Source organism: Nyctibius grandis, chromosome 27 (assembly GCF_013368605.1).
Source record: "Nyctibius grandis isolate bNycGra1 chromosome 27, bNycGra1.pri, whole genome shotgun sequence".
NCBI classification, from domain to species: Eukaryota; Metazoa; Chordata; class Aves; order Nyctibiiformes; family Nyctibiidae; genus Nyctibius; species Nyctibius grandis.
The window spans coordinates 14,174-27,626 of NC_090684.1; the positions used below are offsets into that span (position 1 = coordinate 14,174).

The 13,453-nt window shown below is 39.1% G+C and overlaps 1 long non-coding RNA gene across 1 annotated transcript; it reads right to left on the reverse strand.

Annotated features, from left to right (window-relative positions):
- Window positions 1-7,510: 7,510 nt before the first annotated feature.
- Window positions 7,511-13,206, reverse strand: LOC137674296 (uncharacterized). The gene is made up of 3 exons (XR_011049810.1): window positions 13,142-13,206; window positions 10,922-10,987; window positions 7,511-7,563 (listed from the first exon to the last, which is right to left on the reverse strand). It is a non-coding gene; the product is annotated as an uncharacterized lncRNA (long non-coding RNA).
- Window positions 13,207-13,453: the final 247 nt, after the last annotated feature.

Below are 13,453 nucleotides of genomic sequence, written 5' to 3' on the forward strand. Positions count from 1 at the left end.
TAATGAGAACACTGCTCTTTTCATTGCAAGTTTTGTCGAAAGACGATCAAAGATACACATTTAACTTGTATATAGAGCTCAGAATATGAAGATCAGCATGCCGGTTAATCCCAAATTATTGATTAAATTTAAACAATAGGAGGTTTTTCAGGAGGTCAGCTTGACTGTGGCATACTACATCACCTTTGGCAGACAGGAAATACAAGGCCAAATTGCTTTTTCTAATCAACTGATCTGAACATAGGCCACCAATCTAGCAAGTGCACAGTTTCTTAAAAAGTGTGTGTTTTTAAACTAACAGCCACAAGCAACCAGTCACCTCAGGTAGAACAGTATTTAAGAGCATAGTAAAAAGACAATTTGTCCCAAATTGCAACGAGCTTACAGTCTATTAATTCACACAACCAGCACAGAATATCACGATAGTATTAGCACAGCCTCTGGAAAATCTTGTCTCATATGCACAATGGTGAACTGCTTTGATAGTTATTTTTGGCAAGTTGTATCTAATGTATAGCCTAACATTACTAAATTGACTCGTAGCTTATAACCAAAAAATGGGTTCTGCATAACATGCTTTAATTTTTAAAGATTGGCAAAGACGTATTTAATATCAACAGGTTTAAATAAGACACTGGCCAGATTCTTCTAGGATCCATACTAGCATTATGATAAGGGAAGTCCCCAGATTTTATTTCTAGCCGTTACACTGAAACTAGCCTGTGGCACAATCTGTCACAGCATAGAAATCAATACAAACTCATGCTCCTGTTTGTCAATCCCATTTCATGGTCCGTGCTGTACTGCCAGCACTGACCATCAAGGGACAAAGTAATGGAAACGCATTCGAGAGTCTGGAACAAGAGCAGGACCGCCGTCAGAGGTGTGCAACTCACGAGAAATTTACAGAGCGAGAGAAGCAACCTGCCTACTCATACATACCTATTGCATACCCCTTTAATCCAGACAGACCTCATGCATATTGCAGGTAACTCCTCTTTCATTAAATAGCCCTCTCATTTGACCACGGTGCCGCAAAATCCTGCTCTTGCCGTGCTCCTTATTGCCTAGGCTTAGAGCTAGGGCTCAACTAGTTTCTTCCAAGCACAGACGCTTTCTTACCACATCTTTGGCATAATTCACCCACCGTCTCCTTCTAAGTACTGACAGGGGTCTTACAGCTTTTTTCTACTATTTAACCTTTCAGGCATATATTCCAGAAGGAAGGCCAACTACCTCCCACAAAACTAGTTTTCTAGGCCAAAACCAGCATGGCTCTGGGGTAACAGCAGCACTGTTTTGAGAATACGCTTCAACTAAACCCAAGTTCCAGAGTCCTTCCTCTCCAGAGGAGCATGAGATCTACTGGCTGCAGTCTATACCCAAGTATTCTAGTTGTTAATAACATCAAAAATAAAATCCAAGAAGCTTTGATACAAAAAAAGCTCGCCCTTGCCATCAACACCCTTTCAAGGCCTCTACCTGGAACTAATGCCTCTCTGAGAACTGTCTAGATGCAAATCTGCCACCTGCAGCTCCCTTCTATCCTGAACATGCCTTAATCGAGTTTTCCAGCTCCCTTTTAAAGAGCAGAGCCAGTCATCTCCAGGTATGCCTAGTCCTTCCAGGTCCAGCCATAAGGGGCAACTAGAGCCATTCAGTACCAATTGGCAAGGTTTTTCAGGCATATGGCTTAAATATTCTCTCATTCATGTAGGTAGGTTAAGCGAAAATACCAGCATGGTATTCCTGAGCCTTAGGGCCTTCAAAACCCTGCTAACAGACGTAACAGACCTTAGAACAAACAGAGGTGTAAAAATAGTCATGAAAGAAACAGTGATAGGATCACTGTTGAGAGCCTGGTCAGGGAAGCACAAAGGGAAGGACAGCTACTCCTCTGTTCTAAGGGGGGGCCTTTTTCTGTAAGTGTTGGTCTCCTGCCTAGTCTGTGTCAGCGTGGTAGAATTCTATGTGCCTTATATGGTTTGTTCTGAAATGGATGGTTCTTTTAATGACTTCACAGATTTTTTCATCCTATAATCACATAAAACCTCTTTCACGTAACTGTCTTCATTAACCAAAATCATCAGTGCACATGCGAAATATCTTTGGCCCAACTTTGCTGTGAAAATCTTCACATAGAATTATTACTAAGTGACTTTACATTTTATTTTAATTTCCAATATATATTCGAGTCTGTTTTAGAAGACAGAATGCCTCGCTTAGCACCTCACATTGTTCTGTTGCCTTGTGCTTGAATAAAATGGGTTCCAATTGTGAGACTGCTGGTTTGATGCTGGTTTTACACCCTCTCTGGAGAAACACAAATGGGGTTAAAACAAGCCTGGTAAGGGAACCAGACCCTGGCAGGCTAGATAGAATTTACCCCTCCTCCCCCCTTTTTAGAGTTCCAAATGGTGAAAAGAAACTCAGAAAGTCTTCCGCTTGTTTGGCAACTAACAGAAAAATATTTCTGTTTGCACTTAGCAACACTCTGAATCAGAATTTTTGGTACAAAATCAGTTTATGGAGCCTATCCTGTTACTCCAAGCTCTCTGCAACAACAGTTTTACTCCGGATTCTTGCCTTTTAGAAATCTTCAGGGCTGATAAATTTTTCAGGAAACTCCACTCAAGGAAAGATCTCCACAGCTTCCCTTTGGGATACTGCTTTTTCAAAGTATCTTGCTTGGCTTTTTTTTAAATAAATTCAGAGGACAGACAGACAGACAGCAATAAAAATACCTCCACAATTAACATGGGAAAATGAAAATACCACGCTTATGTAAAATGACCGTAGTATGTCGGGGGTTTTTGCTTCACGCCAGAAAACGGATCTGTACTATCTGCGCACAAAAATGAGAAAATTATTATTTTCAGTCTCTAATAGTATATAATAAAGGAAGGATTTTTAAATGATGAGCTTAATTTGTACACTTATTAAATGCATAAAGTAAATGATTAATGTAGAAATGGGTAAAGTGTAAAGTTTGTACCTTCTCAGAAGCATGGCTGCCCTCTAAACTGCCATTTGAATTCACACAATCTCTCATCTAGCGTGGCTTAGAATTAAAGCAAGGAAGTTAAGATCTGACGTTGCTTCAGTTCAATAGAAAGACATTAATTGTGGATCCTGATCCTGAAAATATTACTTACCTATCTGAAAACTTCTTGCCTTATTAAAAAAACAAAGAATGGCAAAAGAAAATAGCTGGTAAAACAGTTTCAAGGCAGCTGCCTAGAATTTTTCATGGTAATTAGCTCACTTCATAGACTTCAAAAATATAAACAACTCATTAAATACAGAAGAATGACATTTTCTACATTCATAAAACTATAGATCAGCATTTGGAAGCCTTCATGAAGGCATCTAGCCCTTATTCTAATTAGATATGGTAGTTTAAAATCTAAAAAAAAGGGGGGAGGGGACAGATATCTATTGTAGATTTATCAATTACGGCATTTTGCAAATGCCGTATCATGCATTTATCAATTATGGCATATGTAAAATGATGCATAGAGGCTTTGAAATACATAATCCCATTGCCAGTTTCTGTAGTTATGAAAAAAGGGCTATTATTTCATGTGCTGGTATTCCAGCACTGTCTATCTCCTCAATTTAAGGGATGTGGCCTGGGGCCACAGTCACGATAGTGAGCTATATGTAACGTTGTCAATAAAACAAGTAGAGAATTTTCATAGGAACCGGGGAAAAAAAAATCCTGTATGCATACATGCATTAAATTGGAATGGTAAGTCTACCTCGTAAGTCTCATGCTGTACCTTTTGTAAGTTATTTAGCAGATAACTGAAACCTTATGTTCACATATGGTTTATCAAAACATACATAAAAACAATTGTCTGCTTACCTGCAGGAAACATTTCTGATTGTCCTTCAGTCACGAGAATGATTCTCTACGGGCCATGCGAAGCTCAGGCTAAGTCTTGGCTGATTACAAGAAGCTGCATGTGTGCATAATGAGACCTGCTGTTAAATGGCCACTTCCCTCTGGAGAACAAAACGCTGTGCTCACAGACATTGTGTACTTTGGCAAGTTCAGTCATCAGTGAAACGACCGTTTAATATTCTTTTGCATCTAGAAAAGTAATTTGGTGTGCAGGACCCATCAGACTGAAAGCTTCTCATTTCAATAAGACAAATATACTTAGCAGCTATCCTGAGAGGAAACTGGATATAACTTGGCACTGGGCTGTAGTAGCAACACATCACTGCTTTCAAAGAGACAAACTGCTTTGCCCTATTACTGGAAGGCACAGAGCACAAACTTAGAAGACAATTACACAGTATTTGTCATTGAAAAAAAAAAAAAGAATGACTGTAGTGGAAGCACTGAGAGCTCCAACACTGTACAAAGATTAGAAGCTACACGCATCTTGAGCAGAAATGTCACGTAACACACTACTGCAGAAATCCCCAACACAGCACAGAACAGGTGTGTTATACAAACAGGGTGGTATTGAGCAGGAGTTCATTACAGCTGAGCTGCTCTTAAATCTTGTGCTCTGATCAAGATATTGTGTGGGTACATCTTGTCACAGGTGTGCACAGCTCAGCCACCTGTAACTCAAGCCTGTGCTTGTACCAATGATTCCTGTAGTTTGGCTAAACTGGAGCAAAAGGAGTGGAAAGACACAATAATTGTTTACAAATAAAAATTTATAAAAGGGGAAACTGTAAACAGTCAAACAGCTAAAGAGATATCGAAGAGAAATCAATGAGACAACTGAAAATGGACGGATTTGCAAAGCAAGTGATGGACGCATGTAGTTGACAAAACACTCAACGCCATTACATGGAGACTATTTCAATATTGGTATTCGATTTGAAAGGATGACCAGGCAGGTCGAATTACTTTCTCTACTAATTTCTATCTAATTTCTAACTCTCCTCTTTTTAAGTTGTATTAGGATGACATTTCAAATATCAGGGCTCTGCATTAATTCCAGAAGCAACTTGCACCAGCGGGAAGGGAGACATACAGCATCTGAATGAACGCAAGGGAGCTTGATCAAAATTTCAGCCTCGTGTTTTTTTTCTGAATGCTTGCTGTTATCCTTTCAGATCTGGAAAGTTGCAGATTGACATATCTCTGGATTTTTTATGTTGTGATTCTTTTCTCCTAGGATCTATGCCCTACTGGTTCTGGGAAACTTGTGACCTCTGCATTTTTAATTAGAACTCGTAACTTTTTCCATAGCAACATATTCTGATGTCGCAAATACAGAATCTGTCAAATCAAACAACTTCCGGTCAGATGAAGTCCAAAGACACATAAATGCTGAGCACCAACAGGATGTATGATATGACACAGTTAAGAAAAAAATGAAAATAGACAGCAAAAGAGAGATGGAAGTCTTAGCTTTGGTTAATTTATAAGTTTGATCTTAGTAATTAATGATTCAATAAAAAGATAAAAGAATTATATAGCATGCTGAACTGGTTTAGACAAAGAATTCTTAAAACTGATTTCCTTGTAGTTGAGAACAGATAAAATCCCCCTGTCCAATTGGTGTGCCAGTACTCACATGGCACAAAGGAAGCGAACTATTTGCAGGAAATATTCTAGATGTGGAAAAAGCCTTACTCACAGGGATGAACTGTATAAGCTGGCAGTGAAAGAAAAATAAATCCTCTGCAACAAAACCTGAGCTCAGATATTAACAGACTCAGGAATAATGCAATTCAATATGATGGGTTGAGAAAAATAATTTAGTATAATACAGCAGTTATATATGTATTTTTTCTGAAACGTTTATTGATGATAAATACCTCGCATGTGCCAAAAACTGTTTCCTTCAATAAGAAAAATCAGGAATTTTTGTCATTCAGACAGACTATTTCTGTGTTACTATCATTCATTCACTGATTCTCAATTACACACATTTTTTGTTATTACTGTTCTTGACATCTATGTGAGCTTTTTTAACATATTTCAGTGTCAGCAGAGACTTGCGCAGAATAGCTTTTCCTGTCACCTTTTCCCTGTAATTACCAAGAAAGGCACTACCAAATTTCCTCTCTAATATGAAAAAGTCTTAAACAAAACCAATATTATTTTCTGATTAACCAGACTTTTGCTCACTCTTCCCATAGTCAGATACTTGTGTTTCCTTTTCCTGCTTTAAGCTAAGGTTTGGCTTCAGACTAAGAAAGCATCTTTTAGTGCCATTACCCATACCATGCAAGACAATCACCCTTCTGCAAGGACACGCGTATGTAATTCATTGTCAGGCCAGCGGCAAAGAGATATGAATGTGCTCATTAAGTTTTTTAAAACAAAGGTTGAACTGCATGAACATCTTCAAGAAGAAAAGGCAAACATCAATGTGGGAATAGCTGCTTTCCCCACCCCGTCCCCCCCCGCCTCTGGTTAGCATTAGACACATGATTACTATCCCTTTGTCTATTCCATCTGTTTCCACTTTCCCATAAACAACACTGGAATATTAAGTTAAACTTGGTGTCTTTTAACCTTGCATTGCAAATACAGCCTTCCTGAGGTTCCTGGATCCTCCGCTATCACAGGCACCCTGCCTGAGTATGTGTCGGGGGAGAGGAACACAAAAACACAAAAAAGATTTCCTAGCAGATATCTGATTATTTCCCCTCATCTGTCTCTGGTATAAAAGAAAACTAAGTTCAACATTCCAGAAAATGTACTTTGGTAGCCTGTAAACAGAGTATGAAAACAGATGACACTACTTACATGATTTAGATTTTCGACTTTAAAATGAAACGCTCTATTTGTATAAACTCTCCTAAAATTGTCAGAAGAGGTAATTTTTCAAATTAATCACCAATTTAAGAAAAAAACCCCACTGCTGTGAAAGCTTTGATTCCCAAAAAACACAACATTTTAAAATGTATTTAAAACCAAGATGGAACGATTTATAAATCTACCGCTACGTATAACATTCATTTAAGCAATCTGACAGTTAGTTTGCTGGTATTATACATGAGATACAGAAGGAGCATCACTGTATTTATGTATGCCTCAAAAAGGACCATATTATTTTTAAAAAACAAATAGTAGAAATGGAATGTTTTGGAGTTAGAGAAACAAAATTTCCAGGATTCTGCCTTCCAAGTATAGATTGTTCAAGCTTATGCCTGCAGCCAACAGGCGTGTCTTCTAAGTGGCTTGGTGAGAGAAGTTGAAACTGACATTGCTTTTACAAAGACAGCAGCATTCATTCACTTTCTGTGTTTCCAGTTTTCCCAGCTATTTCCATAGATCCTGGCTGCCTCATGGGTCCTAAGGATGCCATAACCTTAACAGTCTTATAAACCTAGAGAGGGAAATGATCTGTCTCTCGTCTTAAGCACAGAGCCTAGGAGGATGTCTGTGGGGCTTTACTAGCAAAGTTGCTGAAAAAAGAGCCAAGATACAGGGGTCCCTGACCTTTCCCAGCCCTCCTCCCACCAGTATCAGCCTGCAGCCTGTTCTGTAAAAGTTTCTTCTCACCCAGGGAGCAAAATTAGATTCTTCTCCTGGGACACTCTCTCTTTCTTCCACCAGGCCACTCATCAGTCCAATGAGCCCTGGAAACCAGAAAGAAAAAAGCAAGTTAAAAAAATGTATGTCGCTCAGTAAGGGTTTCCCACAACGGAGTATAAATGCCCAGACACGCACAGAGAGCCTAACGCTGCCTCGTCAGCAGAGCCCTAGCCTTCACGCTTAGGCCTTCGGCGTTTGGAGTGAGCTGTAATGGCGTAGAACCAGTCCTGGTGTTCCGTACAGCTATGAAGCGTGTATGTGTATACATGCTTAAACTGAGTAACATCAGCACTTAACAAATGTTAAGATCCTCTCATCCCCGCCGTTCATACAAATGTGCATGGTGTTTCATTAATGGTGTCATTTTTTTTTCCTCTAAAAATTTTTGGACGTATGACTGTGATTGTAAGGCTTTCTGAAGGCTAATAATAACAGTACTGTTTCTTGGAAAAAACTCCTCGTTAGTATACTCTCACTTTTATCGTAAGTCACCACAGATCAAGGTAAAATTCATAAATGTGGAGAATTTTCCAATAAACTAAAAATCAGATATTAAAAATAACCAACTGCAGTACGTTATTTTTCTTAGTTCAATTCACTAGTTGTTGGGTTATGATTCGCCTTTTTAAAGTGAAACCTATGAAACGCTTTATCCAGTTTTCACGACTGCTTCTAATTCATGTCACAGGTTCTGCACAGGGAGATGTGAGGTTTAGAGAGATTCTGCACCATCTAGTGAGCCACTGATGCCTGCATCGGCAGGAGGAGAGGCAGCTGCTAGCATGGAGCTCCAGGTGTGTTTTGAATGGGTAAAATGCACTCTCAGCAGAAAATTCACCAAAGGTTTTGAAACTGCTGTCCCAGAAACACAGGTACGCTAATGTTCTTTCAGCAGCACGGTTCCAACCTCTGCACTGTGAGCATCTCCTCTGTTTGCTCTAAAACTACCTCCTGCTGGTGCTGCTAGACCCACCTACTGCTTGCACTGGACAAGGCCTTAACAAGCCACTATCCCACTGGCTCCTGGGGGCAGCTACATTATGTGCATGGAGGTCTGAAATTATAATAGACTTTACTTCATGAATGTGTGAAGACACATGACGAAAGCTACAGTCTGCATGCTCTGCTCAGTGGGCTCTCACCTCCGGAGGGAAAAGCCTGGTCTCAAAATGTCTAATGAGAGTACAGCACAAGCCGTAACACAAGCCTGCTCTGGGCTGGGATTGCATACAAGTCACAATATTTTTCCTTAAATAATCATAGAGTATCTCAAATTGGAAGAGATCCATAAGGATCATCAAGTCCAACTCACTGCTCTGTGCAGGACTACCTAAAACTAAATCAAATGACTAACAGTGTCGCCCAGAAATATATATATGTTAATATGTAATACATATATAATATAACATGTATAATATTATAGTATGTATTATATATTATGTATTACACATGCAGTCACCAGAAATATAACAGGATATAAAAATTACTCTCTCACTGTCAGAAATCCTTGTACTACTGTAAGTATCCACTATTTTTTTGTACCCTTTTACTCTTTTTCGTGCTTACACTGACAGTCACGGGTATCTCAGGCAGCCAGCTGCTCTCTGCTCACAGCTTTAAGTGTTTGTCCAGAACTGGAGAGTATAAAAGCTGCATGTAAATAAGCAACACAAAAGCAGGGTTTCCCTCCTCCACTCAACCCTCCGTGGAGGTGAAAGGCAAAAAATTTGAATGGAAAGAATATGTCCACTTTCAACTGTCTTGTTCAATGTAAAAGCCACAAAATTCATAATTGGACTTCCTTTTTCAATAAATTCCATATTACACTGTGGCAAGTAAACGTAACAAATATTTAACTTCCCTCCAACGCAAAGTGCCTTCACGTAAGTAGTGAATCAGACCAAACATGTTTAGCTAAATATCTTGTTTCCTACAATAACGTCTAAAGGGTAACCATGGAAGTGTGTAAGATGAGGACATACACGTATTAAAGGGCTCCAGAACATTCTCTCACCCTCCAGAAACTTGCATTTTAGAGGTTTCTTAAATCAGAAGACAGCATTGGACCTCCCTGGATTCCCTTTGCAGGAATGTGTTCATTCTCCCTTGAACCTATACAAATTTCCCATGTTCACAACATTCTACGGCAACAGGAAGAACAGTCATCTTCTCTTTACTCTGAGAGTGGCTTTTGTTGCCCCCTACTTCTCATGTTGTAGAAAGCACACTAGTATTACCTTTGCAATGTCTTTCATGACTTAACAGAATTCTATCAGCTCCCTCCCTTTTTCCCCATTATTTTACTCCTTTCCAGACTAAAGTGCTCAATTAGGCTACTTCTGCAGGAAAAATAACTGCATACTCTTCAGTGCCCTTCTCACCCTTCTTTAAACCTTTTCCAGTTCTACTGTCTTCCTTCCGAAGCAGTGGAATGAGAACTGCACATGTGTGCATGGGGAATTTTTACAGTGACGCCATTTATTCTGCGAGTCACCTTGCTTTTTTTCACCATTACAGACTAACTGAAAGCAAAAATCTCAAATGACTATTATAGGTATTTTTCCTGATTTTTAATAGTCAGATCAGAGCCAATTACTGTAAATGTAAACTTAGGTTTTTGAGGGTTTTTTTGTTTGGTTGTTTTTTTATCCTGGTACATCGTTTCGCATTACCTACATTGACTTTTATCTTTCATTTCATTTGACACATAATGTAATAACATCCTCCTATAATTCCTCAGGGAGAGTGGAGACTAGTGCCTACCACAAAAACGGAGTCTCCTCGTTATTTTCCCATTCCCAATCACTTATGAATGCTAATGAGCCTGGGTTCCAGAGTCCCTGCAGGACTTCCTGGAAACTGACTATTTCATCACTTCTTGTTGCCTTCATTTCAATGTATAAGGACTGTACTGTCCTAGACCGTGACAGCCTGGCAGTTTCAGTACAGAAGTGTCGTTTCTGAAATATATCATTATGATTTTGATATAATTTCATACTAGAAAATTTTATAATGTTTTTATTTGGTTCCATTCAAGTGCATTTCCCATTACCAGGCTTTAGCATAAACAGGATTTTGGACATCAATTGTTCATTAATAATTACACGACTTTTACGCCAAACAAGCAAGGTAACAAGGTAGCTCACTCCCTGCTCTGCAGCTCTGTCTTCAATGCTAAAGGCTTCTATTGAAGAATAGCCTCGGCATACCGCAAACACGGAATTCAAGTACGCTGAAGAGAAGTATAACTAGGGAGCGTTCACTCAACCGTAGTTTTAATTTATACAGCTACGTTACAGAACTTATGTAATTAAACACTTTAGCAAGAGAGACGCGCTACTGTATATAGTCATAGATTATACAGCAACATTAAATATTTATAGCTATGCAGTTACAGTTTACCTGTCATCAGAATAAGTTCAGTTCACGAAGACACCACACTAAGGACAAGTGACACTTTAAAGTCCCCTAAAAAGAGAAGAAAAAACTTGCTTTAGCAGTGATTGCTTCTGTCACTAACTAGAACAAATAGTAACTTTCCTGTTTATAGTCAGAGAGACTGAGGAATAATTTTTATTCCTCATTTTTTAATAATTTTTTATATTTTTAATAATTTTTATTCTACAGATGATTCATATACCTGCATATTGCACAAAGTCTCTGAATTATGCTTTGTCGGTAAGTGGAAACTAATGGTGTCTCCTCAGAGAAAGACACTTGTATTCCTCCACAGCCTACAGCTGTAGTTCATATTCTGTGGCAGAAAGAAAGGGGAAGTGCAAGGGCCAGGGGAAGGGGAAGGGGAAGAGAGGAGAACAGGAGAGGAAAATGGAGAGGAACTGTGGAGCTCCTCCGCTTTCTCTGCTCTTACATTTTGTGAGGCAAACAGATTACATAAAGATTATGAACTTCAATTCTATGCTATAATGTTACACGTATTTTTGTGAGGAAGTTAAATAATTAAACAAATAAATTAATTAAAAATAGCGATATCAAAATTTACCAGTGTTGCCAATAATTTCCAGGGAAGTTCCTCTCTCCGCTTATGTAAATAATCATAGTTCTACTGAATTCTATGTGTCTCCACTTTATATCTTTCCAGACAATTTTAAATCAGTTACTGAAACATCTAAGTTTGGTATAGTTGATTTCAACTGTGAAATTCAGAACCACGTGCTAAGATTAAAGGTACCGCAACATGCGGGGAACAAGGTGCTCCAGAGAAATTACCATGCCATGCGGAGGGAAGTATAACTGACTCAGTCTAACCAGCAAAGACTACCCAAAAAGTGACAATGAGGCTAGAGCATATCTGAAATCTTACAGCTCACTAGGACTTGGGTATTTTACTCAAGTCTGTAAGGAACCATGTAGGAATCACAACCTGGAACCACTCTCTTAATAGTAGGCACCTGCAACTTTGTTTTCAAAACTCTCTATAGCCCCCGTTCATTGGAAACGTAGCAGTGAATGGAACTGCTTGCACTACGGCATGCTGCGCTCATTCCCTGCGCTGCCTCAGTTTTTATTGCACCTATGCAGGAAGCAGAAGGCACAAGGTGAATTTCTTTCTGCAAAAACATAATAACCCGCATCTCCCATCTTCTGAGCGAGTGTTCTAACTTCGGACCTGTTACGTTAGGAGGGGGCACTAGCGCAGAGCAGAGCAAAGCAAAGCCCACCCCATTGTTTCTAAGGACCTCTAACTTACAGGCCAGCATTAACCATATTGTGAGAACATTCGTCAGATGCGAACCCTTTGGGATCGCAAGAGGTGGTAGCCACATTTCTAGAATCTGATCCAATTTATCTATTGAGAAGCCCAGGGAAGGCAACCACTTCATTTCAGAGCTTCATGGCTCTACGTACTAAACAGCTAAGCCCTTCCAAGACTGCTGTGTCTCTAGGGACTTAATTAATTTTAAACTAAAAGAGTAAGATGACAGCTGATGGCAGGGCAGTAGATAGGCAGAGGTTTTTCCACATCGCTATTTTAAAATCAGGTGACCGAACTTAGCCCTCTGATTTTTCTGAACTTTGAATTTGGCTCTTTATGTAAAGTCTTTTGAATATGAAAGACCACATACAAATGTCACCTGTTATCTGGGCTGGATTAAGAGGTGATATTTTTGGCAGCACTAAATTTTTATAGAACTTCTTTATGTCCAAGATTCCTTAGTATTTATTTTGTAGCTATGTGTCTGTGTCCTCTGGGATTCTTGGTCTGAGAACTTTCTGCTGTGGTTTTGTTTGGTATTTGAATTAACATTCAGTTTCTTTTTTGTGTCAAGGAGTCATGCCCTGCCCCCCAAGACTGAAGTTTGGGTTTCTTTACCCCTCTTTGGAGAATTTATTATCTGACATTAATCCCCTGAGCCTGCAAATTAACGATCCTGGCATATTTAAAGGCTAAAATTTGAAAACAATCAAATGAACAATAAAGGTGAAACATGACACTGTCTCAGAATAAATATTACATTGATGGATCAGCTGGCAACATTTCAGGAGCTATATGGAATTTGTTCTCATCTTCTAGTGGCTGTCAGTGAATCTTATTTTTCTTTTCAAGGGAATGACTACAGGGAATTATTTGCTAATGCTAGATGGCTAAAATATACCAACCGGTCTATCAAAAGTTGAACCTGGTGATCTGCTACGTTGCAGTTTAATTTTGTAGAAGGAAAGTCACTGTTCCTCAGGATATTAACTCCTCAGAAATGCCACTCTGTACTTTGCTTTTTCTTGCCTGTAAGGACAAGTGCAGACTTTAAACAGAGGCAATCATCCTTTGTTTTTCTAAGTGGAAGACACTGCAGAATTCCTTTCATTAAAGAGCATATGCAAATAAGAAACATGACTTCAGAGCATCCAGAAAAAGGAACAAAAATCCGCATTTGCTGCGTCTGGAGAGCTGCACTACAGAACCACTTTACC